The 13,287-nt window shown below is 33.5% G+C and overlaps 1 protein-coding gene and 1 non-coding gene across 7 annotated transcripts in view; both read right to left on the minus strand.

Moving 5' to 3' along the window:
• LOC115210794 (regulator of G-protein signaling 17) overlaps nucleotides 1-13,287 on the minus strand; it is a 379,423-nt gene that overhangs the window by 306,442 nt on the left and 59,694 nt on the right. The window lies entirely within an intron of this gene.
• Nucleotides 1,904-2,005, minus strand: LOC115211357. Its single transcript, XR_003881625.1, has one exon. It is a non-coding gene; the product is annotated as a U6 spliceosomal RNA (small nuclear RNA).

Below are 13,287 nucleotides of genomic sequence, written 5' to 3' on the forward strand. Positions count from 1 at the left end.
AGTATATGTTATATATTCTGTAACAGCATTGGAACATTTTAGCTCCTGTTTCTAGCAATGTAGGTGTTATTCACACTTTTAGTCAAGTTTAGTTGATTTCCCTTTATGGTATAATGTTGTAAACAGCTGTTTTTATTGAATTTTTTGTATATACAATAGCAATCTGCTAAATCATTCATAGATTTTTATGCTAAATATATTTATTCTGATAAGCAAGCTAGCTCAGAATCAACTGAATGAGCTGGCCTTACTGAAGATGGCTATGGAAAGAGCTGAAACTGGCTGGTCAGTCTAAGGAATTCTCCGTTAGTTGCTCAGGGCGATTGCAGCCCCTATCAGAGTATATGTTATGTGCTTTGTAACAGTATAGGAGCATTTTAGCTCCTATATCTAGAAATGTAGGTGTTATTCGTACCCTTAGACAAGTTTAGTTGATTACTATACTTTTCCTATATATATATATATATATATATATATATATATACTGTCAGGTCATAGTACTAGTGCATGTATATATGTGTATATATGTGTACATATTACATGTACATCTATATATATATACATCTACACATAAAATACAAAATACAAAGTTATATCTTGATATCGCTAGTGATAGCAATATTCAAAATATATAACAGACTGGAATTGTTAGCCCGTCTCTTGTAATTTCGATCAATTGTAACTTGTCCTCCCTCTTGTATAGAAGTGTGGCTACAATCTAGCCTACCTCTACTTCTATATGGGGCATTTAAAATTTTTTTCCGGGACATCCTACATCTCAGATATAAAGGTAAAAATAAAATATTTCCACTTTGCAAGTTCGAGTTGAGTACTCCCTTGCACGCTCCGTTGACTCGAACCTTGCTTCCATTGTGGCGAATTTACCGCCTCTGATTAGATAACTTTCATAGTGGCACCAAGACACTTTTCGAAGGTGCTTTCCTCCATGTGTTCAAATCTTCTTTTTTCTCTACATTGTATACTTTATAGACAATAGTCTTTTCTTTAATTTAATTTTTAATTTTTTATCATCCATCTGGACTATTCCATTTCTGCACGCCAATTTTATTTTTAATTTATTCCCATTCATGTGAAACCACTTATTCAAGTTGAAGTCATTGATGCAATTTTATACCAATTGTTATTTTTACTTTTTTTTTATGTTACGATTATATTATTCTTTAGTTTGATTTTAATTATTACTTACTACATATAATTAAATTGTTATTATTATTTTTATTGTTAAAGTGAAAGTATCTGACATAAAATAGAGAAATGTTTTTGTTTCACTTTTAACACGTAATACTGAAATAGTGGAAAAGATATGATATTGCTGTGGGCTCGCCCTAGGCAAAAAGTTAAAATTTTTTTGCCGATGACACTCCCCGGACCATAAGTAAGACATGTGTAAAATTTGAATGAAATTGGTTGTGTAGTTCTCAAGTTTTAGGGAAACACACAGACAGACAGACACACATTCTCAGTTTTATATATATAAAGATATATATATACATGTGTGTGTGTGTGTGTGTGTGTTTGTGTATGTGTAATGTGTTTGTGTGTGTAATGTGTGTGTGTGTGTCTGTAATGTGTGTTTGTGTGTGTGTGGAGTCATATAGAGCAATTGTTTTTTTACCTCCTCCCACCAGCTGCTCATGAAGTTTCTCCTGCTGCTTCCTTACCAGCCCCATACAACTGCTTGTGAATTTCAATTTCTCTGTCTTTCTTTACTGCCACCCTTCAGAAATATAACCCACTGTACCATAACAGTTTTTTTATAAGTAATAGAATTGCATATTGTAAATGTGTGTGTACACACACACACACACACATGTATTTCCTTTCATTTCCTTTTTGTGTCCCACCCCAAGGGCTGTAAGCCATGCCAGAGCACAACTATTTAGAAAATATGAAATGCTTCATGAATTTGCATGTCATCCTTATACAGGGGCCATGATAATCGCTGTATCATTCCAATTTTAGTATATGTATTACTGAATCACACACACACACATACACACATGCAGGATTATATATTTTATACATACATATAAATATGTGTGTGCAAATACATACACGCACATATTCTACATGTATTCAGTTGATTTAGAGGCTTCAATATTTCTACATGTATATAATCATATGAATCAGCCTACGCAATCTGAAAAGAGATAAAGCTTATGATTCTCCAAAGAGAAAATGGTTTAATGTGCAGTAAATTTTAAAAAGGGAAGTGAACAAAACAAAATGTTTTGTAAATATATCTATTTTTAATTATGAATCATGAATTGGATATAGAGCATAGGGATTTGAATTTGAGTTAGAATTCTGAGTCTATATTCATGTAAAGGGTAGCTTCTTGCTTTTCCTAAGATGAAAAATATGAATGATACATGTATTGAAATGTGATTCAAGAAAGTTGACAGCTAAATACAGCAGTTGTTGCTTATCCACAGCTGTGACTTGATCAGTTAGACCTATGATCAAAGGCATTCCAGACATGACCAGCTTGTTTCATTCTCCAGGATAATATGCATATATCTAGAACTACATAATCTAACGTATCCTTCTTTATTTAAAACATCAGCATAGGCCCAGGGATGCCTGTGTGATAAGAAGTTTGCTTCCCAGCCATAAGGTTCTGTGTCTAGTCACACTGTGTTGCACCTTCAGCAAGTGTATTCTATTATAGCCTCGGGCCAACCAAAGCCTTGTGAGTGGATTTGGTAGACAGAAACTGAAAGAAGCCTGTCATATATATATATATATATATATAATATATATATATATATATTATATATATATATATGTGTGTGTGTGTGTGTGTGTGTGTGTGTGTCTTTGTGTCTATGTTCATCTTCTCTATCACAGCTTGACAACTGGTGTTGGTGTGTTTACGTCCCTGTAACTTAGTGGTTCAGCAAAAGAAAATGATAGAATAAGTATTAGACTTAAGAAAAAAGTCCTGGGATCGATTTGTCCAACTAAAATCCCCTCAGTGCAGTGCTTCAGCATAGCCACAGTCAAATGATTGAAACAAGTAAAAGAATAAAAGAATATGAGGGTAATTTGATGGCTATTTCTAGTGATTCTAGAAACTGATTGCATACAGATTTCCTTGTTGGCACATTTTATAATAAAATAGTAACAGGCTTTGTACATATGTGAGAAATCACTACTGAAACAATATTAGAAAAAAAAGAGCACTGGTTATATATACAGTTGTACTACATATGCACACACACACATATATATACATGAGTTTTCTAAATAACAATATATTAAAACTGCATTCAGTGTAACATGTAAGCCAATAGATTTCCCAGTACCCAATAATAGTAATAATAACGATCCTTTCTACTGTAGACACAAGGCCTGAAATTTGGGGGAAGGGATTAAATCGATTACATCAGCACCAGTGCGTAACTGGTACTTATTTAATCGACCCTGAAAGGATGGAAGGTAAAGTTGACCGTGACAGAATTTGAACTCAGAACATAGCAACAGATGAAATACTGCTAAGTATTTCACGCAATGTGCTAGGCACATGGCCTGAAATTAGGTGAGAGGGGACTAGTTGATTACATTGACCCCAGTGTTTCACTGGTACTCAATTTATTAAGCCCAAAAGGATGAAAGGCAAAGTCGACTTTGGTGGAATTTGAACTCAGAATATAGCATTTTGTCCAGCATGCTAACAATTCTGCCAGCTTTCCACCTTATTGATAATAATAATAATAATAATAATAATAATCCTTTCTATTATAGGCATAAGGCCTGAAATTTTGAGAGACGAGGCAAGTCAATAACATTGCCCCTCCCCTCTCCTTGCTCAACTGGCACTGTTTTATCAACTCTGAAAGGATGAAAGGCAAAGCTGACCTCAGCAGAATTTAAACTCAGAATGTAACAAGTCAGAAGAAATGCTGCTAAGCATTTTGTCTGATGAACTGACAATTCTACCAGCTCAACACAATAATAATAATAGCTTCTAATTCAGGTACAATGTCAACAAGAAAGATCCTCAATAGAGGGAAAATCACTTAGAGCAATTTTAGTGGGAAAAACCCGGTACAAAGTCCTGGGCTGTTCTGCTACATCAGTGGCTTCAAAAGTGACCACTTGTGTAACCTGAGAAAAATGTACATCTTGGATGTTCCATTGTGGCTTGTCCAAGTTCACACTAGTGTATTAAGGAAATCAAGGCAATACCTGTCAGCCAATTGGAACTGCCTTGAGCAGGTTTGCAAGGCTTTTACATACTCTCCTATAAACTAATTCCACAATTCCTGAATGCATTTAAGATGTTATTCCAAACGCACTTCACTAATAAGCAAGATGTTTCTCGGAATGTCTCTAGAAATTTAAAACCATCAGGTTGTTCAGCTCCTGTCAAGGCTTACATGGCCACTAATCTGAGGACTCTACAGATGTCCTTCCAACTGTTTTTGTCCAGATCTACTGGCTTATCATCCAGGTACAGAAAGGTTGCACTTAGCTCTAATTTTATATCATCAAGATAAAGAAATATCTCACCTTGGATAGGATACCAGTCCTACTTAGGTAACATTTCTAGGGTATCTGGTCTCTGTTGCTTAACAGCTTAGTGAACTAGAGTGTTTAGAATTAAGTTTTATACCTATATACTCAAATACACAATAATATGCCTGAACTCAGGCCTTTCAGCTGGTTCTCAAATAATAAAACTCTTCAGGCAATTTATTTCTATGTAAAAGCATCAAAGTTGTCACAATCACCATTCCTTGTCACTCTAAAGTCAACCATGTTGACCATCCATTTAAAAATATTGGCAATCATGAGAGGCTGATTAATAACCTCTATCCTACTTGTGTATAAACACAATAAAATAGTGATTAGCTCCTCACAAGTTGAGTCTATGAGGAAATTTAGATTCCCCAGTGAGCAATTTCCTTTTACTCATGGTTGTATCTGTGATTTGTTTGACCATTATAACTCGAATTTGTGTTCTGACATACTGGGTTAACCCTTTTGTTACCATATTTCTGCAGAAATTTGATGTCTTTGTTTAAAATAATGAAAAATTTGTAAAGTATATTTGTCATTATTAAGTTACTGTTTGGGATATGAATTAATCTGAAATTTTGATAGCAGGTTTTTATTTAGATCACCATAAAATAGGATGCTTATATCATAGAACAAGGGATAGTCTCAAGTAGGTTGGTATCAAAGGGATTAAATTTGATACACAACAGGAAGACAAAGCTGGACCAATGACACAGTAAGGGTTGTAGAATATTTTTACTTTCCACCATACCAGTTGCTTTGGATAAAGCAAAGAGAAAAGAAAGTCACAAAAGAAACAGAAGATAATTAAAAGTCATCACTACTGCTGCATTTTGTGAAAAGAAAACATACAAACACACACACACATATTTTCAAAACATAATGCATTATGTGCATTGTGTTTTGATAATATGAAAGTTCTCTTTATCAGAGAGTGTAGGATAAGTAACTTGGGAAGTTCAACATATATAAATGTTATGCTGATAATAAAAGTTATGGGTTAAAAGAATGGAGTTATGCAGTTTCCTATTATTTGATATGGTTTGCAATGACAGCTTTTTTTTTTTTTTAAACCAATTAAATTCATAAAATAGTTACATGCTATACATAACATAAATTTTAAGAGAGCTATGCCAGCTCATAGAAGTAGATCCACAGAACAACTTTCAAGGGCTGTTGGTTAAAGATCACCATTTCAAATCAAGATAGAGTTGCCAAAATCACTTTACATTTGTACAGTGTGTATAGCTTTTATATTTTATTTGGTTAAATCACTGGATTGTGGCCATGTTGGGGTACCATCTTGAAGAGTTTAGTGAAGCAAATTGATACTGGTATTTATTTTCTAAGCCTAGTACTTATTTTATCAGTCTCTTATGCCAAACTGCTAAGGGACAAATACAAAGGCAAACACACACCTGCATACATACGTACACACACACACATGATGAGCTTCTTTCAGTTTCTGTTTACTAAATTCACTATGTCAGCCCAGGGACATAGTAGAAGACATTTACCCAAGGTACTGCTCAATAGGTTTGAAACCAGTGCAACATGGTTAGGAAGCATGCTTCTTATCCACACACCTATCAGGTCATCTTTTTTTTTTAATGCAAATCTTGTATTTAACAAACAAAATTGGATTCAACAAATGCTGTTTCTAAATTTCAAGATACACAAAAAAGAAAAAAAACACTGTCAACATCATATTCTTGAGCTGTCCTTATTAGTGTCCTTACAGAACAACCCACTCAAATGATTGATTACACACTGCTGCCTAGTAACTAAAAATTCTGGTGAAATGCTTGACAAACTTTATTTAAATTTCTGGTCTATTAAATCTAATTTCGATTAGCATTTATTTAATTCCACAATGTAAAACGAATATTGATGTCTAAATGTGAATGTAAATTTTACCTTTTAATTTGTATTTATAAAATTACATTTAGTGCCATTTCCCTTTCAAAAACTAGACAGAGTATATAGAAAAATTCAATATTGCACATGTAAAATGCAAACAGAAGTAAACATGCTCATTTATGTTCTAGTCATGCACTTTCAATTAAGAGAAAAGAGAAGGTGACATCAAATACTGTCATTTGATCTCTCCAATTTAATTAAAAGAAAAATTAGAATAGATAAAAAAAATTGAATTAACAAATGATATTTAACATGTTTATATATTTTTTTTCCTATATATTTTCTTATAAATTTGGTTAAGATAACGTAATGTAGAGATTTAAGCCCAATGAATCTTTTGTTGAATTGCATTGGTGTAAAAGAGTTAGCTTAGCTGTATATCTAGCAACAATAGCTCATAACAGTGTGTGGTAACAAGAAGATTTAATAGAAATTGCCAACAATACAGCATTGTTGTTTGGAATTCATTAGAAGAGGATAGCATTAGATGTTAGTTTGCTTTGTCAATAAAATTTAAGTACGAAGATGTACTTAGTTACACAGAATTTGTCCTACAATTAATACAACGCAGGAATCTGAACAAACTAAAAAAGCAAATAACAAATAACAAATTATCTATTCAAAGCTAAACAGGTCATCATCATCATCATTTTTTTTTACATTAACTTTTCTATGTTTACATTGGAAAGGATCTTTCCAGCACAGTATCTCAACACATTGCAGTCATTTGTCATCTCCTTTGTGAGGCTTAGCCTCCATCTTTGAGACCACCTTCTCTACTTCTTCCTATGCTTTCTTCATCCATAGGTTCTTTCCACTCAGATCCTATCTCATAAACCTTTCTTTTCAGCCTTCACTTCATGCAACACTACTTTCTACCCAAACATCATACAAATTGTCATTCACTTGGAAAGAGAATCTCTTTCTTGCTAGCAGAAGTAAAAAATAGCTCCCTGAACTCTTTCCATCCCATTCTTCTGTTAGCTATTATGTTTTTGAAGCATTCACCTTCACTGCTAATTAGGTATCCCAGCTAACACAAGCTACTTCAGTTAACTAGGAGACGTAATCAGCAATGCTACTTTAATTACTCCAAAGGATCTTTCTGAACATCTTAAGGAATTCATTCAAAGGATGCTCTTACTGCAAACTATATTTGTGCATCTGTTACGTTGGAAGTTTTCTTTCTCTGTCAACCTGCTTGCAATACCCCAAAACCTTTTGTTGCACCCATAATTTACATACGGTACACAATATGAAATTTCAACCTAGATCTTCTCTGCAGGAGAAGCATGACCACTTCCCATACATTATCAGAATCAAGTTTTCTTTCCTGCTAACTAAACTTTAGTCTTTGTTTTGTTTACTTTGAGGCATCTCAGTTCTAGATCTTGTTTCTGTATTTAATATCTTGTCTCTGAATTTTTGAGATTCAGCTCTGAGATCTATATCAGTGCCATATAGGAGTTCTCATGGATAGCCAGTTTTAAATTCCTATGTTATGGCCTAGAAAACTATAATATATTGGAAAGGGTTAATAACCAAGCCCTGATGGATACTTACTTGCAAGTTAAATTTCTCCACCTTGCAAACAGCTTCTGTATATATAGCTTGCATAACTCTCATAAGTCACTGATATACATCTAGTTTTCTGAGTAACCACCAGACTACAGAGCACAATGCATTGTTAAAACCTTTCTCCAAATGAATGAATGCTAAGTATAGTGTCTTGCACTTAAATAAGATCTTCTGTGGTTGTCTCACTGAGGCAAAGATATTGGTGACACCTTATCCAAGCTCAAACCCAAACTGCATATCATTTAAGCTAATTTTCTTTCTTATCAGTTGTGCTAACATACCTTCTGTTACACTTCTTGCTTGGTCCGTCAATTTGATGGAATAGTACAGCAGAATGATTCTTAAAGGACCATAGAATAGTGTATATGAATGATTGTTTATAAATATAATCAATAATTATTTTAGTAGACTTGTTTGTTTTGAAGCTATCAATAGTTTATTGTTATTTTTTCTTATATTTTCTTAAATGAATGCATTGCATTAGTACATATCTCCAATAACTTGGCTTACAAACCTCACAAAATATATTTATCTTTCTTAATTTATTTTTCTTAAAGAGAAAGAACAGAAGAGAAGTGAAAGAAGAAAATAGAGAGCGAAAGGAAGAAGAGGATTAGAACATAAGATATAAGATGTAAGATTAATAAGAAAAAAGAAAGAAATAGGATGAAACATTTTGAAGAAGATAAAAAATGTACAGTAAAATAAAATAAAGAAAAGGAGAGTAGAATTATACAATGTAGAAAACAGAAAAGGTCTGGAGAGAAAAGAAGAACAAATGAGAGAGAGAACTACCGTTACAAAGGTAAAAGAGATAGATGAAAGAAAAAAAGAAAGATACAGAATGAAAGGGAAAGCGACAGAGTATAAACTAGTAGAAATACATTTTTACTACAGAGAATGGAATCTAAATAAAATAACCACAAAAATTCTCTCTCTCTTTCACACACACACACACATGCATGCAACACATATCTAAGAAACAGCAGGAAAAGGAAGAAGAACAGAGAGAAGGGAGAGACAGAGAATAAGAGATTTAATTGCAACTGAATTATATCAACACAACAAAAGGCCACAGTTTTGTTTTCACATGATTTCAACATATGTTGTTGGACAGCAGCATTTTACTCAGCAGCTGTCAAATATATGTATTGAAATAAGCATAGGAATGCAGCTGCCAGCCATTTGAACACTAATGCAACCACTGTAATTAAAACAATGAGAACAAATAATATATGCACCTATGTTGTAATAAGAACACTGAAAATGGCAAAAATCAGAATTCCTTTCAACAAAGAATTCTATTCAAGAATTTCCTTCAACATATATACAAACACACACATAACCACTACCACTACTGAGAAGGCCCCTATGTCGTCACTGTATCTGCAAGAAATAGCAAAATCTCCCTTAAATCACACCAAACTATCATAAAATGAGGGAAGGGACATGCTGGATAATGTAGTGGGATGGTTGTGACAGAAGTGCCTTTGACCTCAGGATAAATAGCAACAACAACAACAACCATACAGCAATACACACATTCCATACCATACATTGATTAAAACATTTCATATATATTTTTTCCCTCCCTTTGTATAGTTTTATATTTATCTTTTTCAGGATTGCATGAGTGAGATGTGTTTTTCGTTTTTGTTATTTTACAGTTGGATAGTCTTCCTGATAATAACTACTCAACTATGAAGCAAGAGTGAAACATGTCTTTTGTAAATAAGGCAAAATGGGGCATGCAGAATTATGTCACAACATAATTAATGGCTGTTCAAGATTTGTACTTTTGGCAATGTGTTATTGGATTGAATATATAATGAATATAGTTTACCATTCAATACTTGCATTGAAAACACTGAATTTTCCTTCACTTTTTCTTTCATGTGTATGCTTTGTATTTGTTGGGTCTAGCGAAGAAGTACTATTGGCCTTTGGAAGCCTTCAAAAATTGATGAAATTGAGGCTGTCAATATGCTACTGTTACAAGCTGATACCTGCTAGGAAAACATGAAACAGGAAGGAATCCCAAAAGCATAACATTCTGGAGAGAAAGGACTGGAACCTGTGAGAACTGGACACAAGTGATAGGAAGAGAGACAAGTAAATCAAGAGTGCCAGAGTAGACATAATATGTGACCAGCCAGTTCTGACAAACACACAAGCCATTCTTGTAGTGGTAGAGAAGGTAGAGAGAGGAGACTGTAGGCTAGAGTCAGAAGTGTATCTATATGAGTGATTTTGTGCTAGTGCAGAATGTCTGTATGGGTAGCAACATCCCAGATACAGGAATGATACTATTCTATGGGGCTTACCTGAAGAATAAAATATTTTCCTGTACACAACTATAAAAATATTTGATGGTATGCACGGCCACCAGTATAGCTAAATCCCAAATTTTAAAACTTAAATATCTAATACAAATTTTCAGTATTCTTAACCACCATGTCATAAATCAACAAATATATTCATTTATTCTTTTACTGGTTCTAGTTATTGGCATGTGACTCTGTTGTGGTGTTGGCTTCAAAGGTTTAGTCAATTGTATTGATCCTAGTACCTATTTCAAACATTTTGTCATTCTTTGTTTGTCAAGAAGCTAAGTTACAAAGCATAAACAACATAAACAGCAACACCAGTTTTAGATGGTGTAAAATTATGTCACACTGCCTATGTTGTTTTCACAGCCATCGACTTGCAGTTTTTCAAGAAAATCAACTGAATCAATCTCACCACACTTATAGGGCTTGTAAAGGCCTTGAGCATGGCTCATCCCTCTGCTTATATTATGGGATAGAAACAAATATCACCAATGCTATTTTGACCAAACAAATTAGTAAATATTTTGACTCCTTTGATCAAAACAGTCTGGTTGCCATGTTAAATAATAATATTGTATTGAAAATAATACTACTTTGAGATAGGTTTGAACATGGACCCTTTATCTTTAACACAAATGCTTAATGCTCTACTCTACTGCTTCATATTTCATTCTAGAAATGTAGATATTTAATTCTAATGTTTTATTGAGTATTCTGCAGTCAATTCCCGGTGAGCCATAACCATAACCAAGTTTCCTGTTCTCAAGTATAAACTATTTCATTTGGCTTATATTACTGATGCCCTTAGAAATGGTATCAATGCTACAATTCCCATTTTTTCATTATCATGGGTTGGACAAAGTTTATTGCAGCAAGTTTTCTATGGCCTGTTTCCAAGCAATATAATACTTCTCCATGGCCAGATATGTTCTCACAGAATATTTGAAATAAATGACAGTGATAATCATTTTACAACTACCACATGATGTCAAGACAAAGAGACACAAGCATACACACACACTCATATATGTGTGTGTGTGTGTGACAGCCTCCTTTCAGTTTCCGTCTACTAAATCTATTCACAAGGCTTTGGTCGGCCTGGGGTCATAGTAGAAGAAAGTGCCACACAGTAGGACTGAGCCCAGAACCATGCTGTTGGGAAGCAAACTTCTTACCTCACAGCATCTATTGACAGTTACCCTGGGAAATGAACTCAAGAAAATAAATTTTCCTCTTTAAACAACAGAAATACTGTTTAAAACAGTAATCCTTTAAATTTCGTATACAAATATGTCCTTAAATCTATGCTGGCAAAGGAACAGATAAGTTTACAAAAGCTACCGGAAAAGAAAATACGTTGTCACAAAAATGTCATTATAACATGCTTATTCTAAAAAATAAAATAAACAATGTTTAGCCACACCAATAAAAGTCTGAGGTAATCTTAAAGTCTTCTTGACATTTACTTCTACTCCAAAAAAGAATTTTAATGAAAACAAAGAAAATAAAAAAACCAAACAGCTGAACATTTCAACATTTTACTATTATTAGAAGAGAGTAACACTGATTTTCAGTGATACAAACAAATCAATTTATAAAAATCTCAGTGGAGATTGTAAAGAGATAAGAGACAAAAAAAAAGTGGAAACATTAGGTGACAAAATAAATGGTAATATAAGTTATGAATGCATTTATTATTTGTTACATAACCAATTGCAAGTAATTTTGATGACACTTCTTTCCGTTTTCTTGTAGATTGAATGTCAGTGTGAGAGAAAGGGGTTTTCAGAAGCCAAACTGGGTTATCAGTATCATTCCACTATCAAATATTAGCACTCTAGACCAACCACTAAGTGAGGAATGGTGATGTACTATAGTCTCAACCTCCCCACGAAAGAAACAAACAAAAAAAAAATCTGTTTCTTAATCAACTCTTTATCTATGTATTCATTCATTTATGTAAGGGGCTAGAATATCAACCCTTAAATCTGAAGACTGAAAAATTTGGCGGCAGAATAGCTAGAGTCATCAGTTACATGCATAATTTGTATGTGGTAAACATATTTTATTTAGTTTTAGTTATTTGGCTAAGGTTCTACTAAGTCACCATTTTTAGAAGTGATCACATGGACCAAAGACTTTAATCAGAAACCTTGATATCTTAATCAGATATTTATTTAATAGATTTTTATTTATCAACTGTCTAAGTTAAATTTCAATGTAAAGGGAAGTAAGCTGAGGTAGTTTTACACCAGCATACACAAACAGAAACAACACACACACACACACATTTAATCCTGAATTAAGGTGGCTACTTTATCTATGCAGTAAGAGAATGAGAATGAGGTTTGGTAGGCAGTATTTAATCCTTGATATTATAGATTAAGAAAATGCCAAGAAATGTAGAATATCTGGTAGAATTTTAAACAATTGGTGCAGGCGTGGCTGTGTGGTAAGAAGTTTCCTGTTTTGTACAACCTACAACCGGAAACTCTACAAGTCTAACTGGAAACCAATTAAGCATGAGATTTAGCAATTGTACAAAACCTAAAATTCTCTATCTGGAAACAGTTTAAGTCACCTTTTCAATAATATATGCATAAAATATGTACAAAAGTGGAAGGTCCATATTTACAAATATATCATTTCTAGTGGCATTGGAATCTCATGTCATGCTGAATGAAAGTCTCAGATTACATAATAGATAAACCACTAACAGGGAGGGCAAACCTACTTAAGGATGCCACTCAAGAAATTAAAAATATAATGAAAAGCTTCCAGAAAAATAAGAGTGCAATACATTTAGGATTGTAGAAAACAAAAACGGCTTAAATTTTCTATAGGTTTGCAGAAAGAACAGCTTCAGTGCATTACAAAATAGTGTAATTACTTGCAGGAAATAGATGAATTACGT

The sequence above is a fragment of the Octopus sinensis genome, linkage group LG4 (assembly GCF_006345805.1).
Source record: "Octopus sinensis linkage group LG4, ASM634580v1, whole genome shotgun sequence".
Classification (NCBI taxonomy): Eukaryota; Metazoa; Mollusca; class Cephalopoda; order Octopoda; family Octopodidae; genus Octopus; species Octopus sinensis.